This window comes from Pongo pygmaeus, chromosome 19 (genome assembly GCF_028885625.2).
Source record: "Pongo pygmaeus isolate AG05252 chromosome 19, NHGRI_mPonPyg2-v2.0_pri, whole genome shotgun sequence".
Lineage (NCBI taxonomy): Eukaryota > Metazoa > Chordata > Mammalia > Primates > Hominidae > Pongo > Pongo pygmaeus.
In genome coordinates this window covers 51,196,599-51,200,252 of record NC_072392.2, presented here as the reverse complement: position 1 = coordinate 51,200,252, position 3,654 = coordinate 51,196,599, and positions in this window count along the sequence as shown.

Genomic DNA, 3,654 nt, shown 5'->3' with positions numbered 1-3,654 from the left:
ATCAGATTTCAGTGTGTTTCTCTTAATTCTAGTACTAAATTTGTACCGGGCGCTGGCGAAGGGCCTGGCTCCGCCACGCGCGGCCCTCTCGAACTGCCCGTGCGTGCGGCGCGCGCTGCTGCCCTGTGTGGCCTGTGCGGGGAACCCGAGGGCCGAAGTGGGCCCCACCGCAGCACAGGGGGACGAGAGAACCAGGAGCGGGATGCCTGGGGGCAGATTCGAACCCGTGCTCCCGGCGGATAGAAGTAGCACTTGGAGACTCCTAGAGTATTCAGCCCAATCCTGATTCCAACTGCCCTCTCTAGGCACCTTTCCTCTACCCTTCTTCCGGTTTACAATTCTGGCGAGTAGATGTTTCTCTATCTCTTCTCTTCCAACTCCTGCGCCCAGAGCCAGGAGGACTTCTGGAGCCCGCCCAGCAAGACCCTTTCTCTCCCATCTTCTGCTCAAGGGCTGGGGGTCTCAGTGGACAGAACTGAGGAAAGGCCGTCTATGGAGCCTGCGCCAGGCGCAGACTGGGTCGTCGGAGTCTGGGCCGGGGCGCTGGAAGTCTTACTCACTTCTCAAGAACCCGCAAGGGATCAGGCCTGACCCTTTGCAAGTGACAGAATCCAAAGCTTTGAGCTCATGGGAAAGTGGCTGGAAAGAAGATCACTGCAGGGTCTCACAGGTCTCTGGCGAGGCTACCCAAGAACATTTAAATCCCTGCCCAGAGAAGAAGAGGCTCCAGTTGTCCTGCACCTTCCTGGGAACTGGCAGTCACTCCGCGCAGGGGTTCGGCAGCGACCGGCAGAGCGAGGAGACAAAGATGGTGGCCAGTTAACAGAAAATCAAGGCAGAGGGAACGGTCTGGAAAACACCACCTACTATCACCTCTGGAGCCTGGGATTATGGGATAACTTTTCGATTTTTAAATGTGTTGTCAAATAGCTAAAGTACACGGAAAGTGCAAAATAATAGTAAATTGAACACCTGTGTATTCACCACACAGCTTAAGCAATAACATTAGCAATATTTGTGTACCCAGCTGGTCTCATTCCCTCATTCCACTTGTCCCCTACTCACCTGATAGCCAGTACAATTTTATGAATTTGAAGTTACTAATTCCCATGCAACTGTTGATACTTTTAGTATATGTGTATATGTCCCTCATCAACACATGACACTGTTTCGACACATGTATATGCGTTTAAGCTGCACGTAAATGGCATCATGTTGGCCAGGTGCAGTTACTCACGACTGTAATTCCAGCACTTTGGAAGGCTGAGAGGGAGGATGGCTTGAGGCCCAGAGTTTGAGACCAGCCTGGGCAACATAGCAAGACCCTATCTCTACAAAAAAAAAATTGTTTGTTTGTTTGTTTGAGATGGAGTCTTGCTCTGTCACTCAGGCTGGGGTGCAGTGGCACAATCTCGGCGTGCTGCAATGTCGGCCTCCGGGGTTCAAGCAATTCTCCTGCCTCGGCCTCCCAAGTAGCTGAGACTACAGGCACATCCCACCACGCCCAGCTAATTTTTGTATTTTTAGTAGAGATGAGGTTTCACCATATTGGCCATGCTGGTCTACGAACTCTTGACCTCGTGATCTGCCTGCCTCAGCTTCCCAAAGTGCTGGGTGTGAGCCCCCGCGCCCAGCCAAAAAAATTGTTTTAAATTAGCTGGGTGTGGTGGTGCCTGCCTATGAAGTCCCAGCTACTCAGGAGGCTGAAGCGGGAAGATGGCTTGAGCCCAGGAGTTGAAGGATGCTGTGAGCTCTGATTGTGCCACTGCACCCCTGCATGGGCAATAGAGTGAGACCTTGTCTCTTTTAAAAAAAAAAAAAAAGTATCATATTGTATGTATTCTGTAGAACTTGCTCCCATACTTTAACATTTTGCTTTAAAGATTTGTTCGTGTACTTAGATCATTCCTTTTCACTGCTTTATGAACTGAATCATTTCTGCTCTTCTTTCCATCCATACCCATTGGTCTCCAAAGTATCCAGGCCTCCCCAAAAGTTCCTGCAGGAAACCTCAGTTCCAGTGGCTTTCAGGTCATTATTGTTCCAGCACTACTTCTCCATTTCTGGTTCCAGCCCTCCTCTCCCACATTCTCAAGCTTCTAGAGGGTCATCAGAGAGGAAAAACGCCAAATGCCTTTGATAAAATGTTGCCTTTCCAGTGGTATGCATGTTTGTGTGGAGTGGGAGGGAAGTGAAGGCAGATGTGACTTACTCTCAGCATTAATTCAAGTTTAAAAGTAAAATCTTTAGGTTTGCCTTGTCCAGTAAAAAATGCCAAGAGCCATAACTGCTCATTCTCTCTCTCTCTCTTCTCTCTCTCTCTCCTCTGTCTCTCTCTCACACATACACACTTGGTTAATGCAATATTTACATTGTTTTTGCTTCAACAAACTAAACAGGAGAAGAGAGTTGGTAGGTTAAAGGGGCGTGTTATTCCTTTTTTTTTTTTTTTTTTTTTTGAGGCGGAATCTCGCTTTGTCGCCCAGGCTGGAGAGCAGTGGCTCTATCTTGGCTCACTGCAAGCTCCACCTCCCAGGTTCACGCCATTCTCCTGCCTCAGCCTCCTGAGTAGCTGGGACTACAGGCGCTCGCCACCACGCTCAGCTATTTTTTTTTTTTTTTTTTTTTTTTTTGTATTTTTAGTAGAGACAGGGTTTCACTGTGTTAGCCAGGATGGTCTCAATCTCCTGACCTCATGATCCGCCCGCCTCAGCCTCCCAAAGTGCTGGGATTACAGGCGTGAGCCACTGCGCCTGGCTGAAGGGGCATGTTATCTTATTAAGGGCAGGCAGTCTCTCACAGAAAGAATCACTGTATTAGTGTAGCGAGAATCACTGCCTAGGTCAGCCGTGTGTCAATGACTCGTGTCACTGTCCCCAGTCTGCACAGTGAGACTGGAGGCTGCATGCCATGGTCTACAGATCCCTCACTACAGAAAACTTGCTTCAGCATTCTCCGTGAGAGTCACAGGGCGATTGATTATGGGGGTCAATGCTCAATGGCACCATGGCTGGCCAAGTTTTTTGCGGAAACTTTTACTAGGGGACTGAGGATTATAGCAACAAGCCATCTTAGCATAAAGCCTTACCTGTGTTTCCACAGACTATCTTTCAAACCCAAGCTACTTGTCTATAATATTCACTTTTCAGGCAAAAACATATTTTCCACTTTTTTTCTTTTCTTGGTAAAAAGTTTAAAAAATAAAATTTGCATAAACACGTATATGATGTTCCTTAGGAACAATGTTTGCCATTTGACAAAGTGTGGTGAAATTTTGTCAGAACAAGTTTACTTGAAGGAGGGATGACATCGTTTATCAATGTTCATATGAATCACACACATCAGAGAGAGTGGGAGGGAGAATCTTGGTTCTCTGGCACCCCCAGTACCCACATTGAGATCCGAGAGTGTCCTGATGATTTTCCTGTCTCAGTAAGTAATTAAGCTTTTCCTGAAGGAGCTCAGTTAAGTCCAAGCTTAATTTCAGTCAAGTCCAATGTTTAAGTTGCTTTTTCAGCTACATGAAATGAAAGTGTGACTCAGAATTTTCTCTCTATATCCCCTCAGATCTTTAGCACACTGAGGGTAATTACAGAGTCTCAAAGCATATCCCCACAAGATGCTTTATTTATTACAAAGGAAAAAGACACTAAT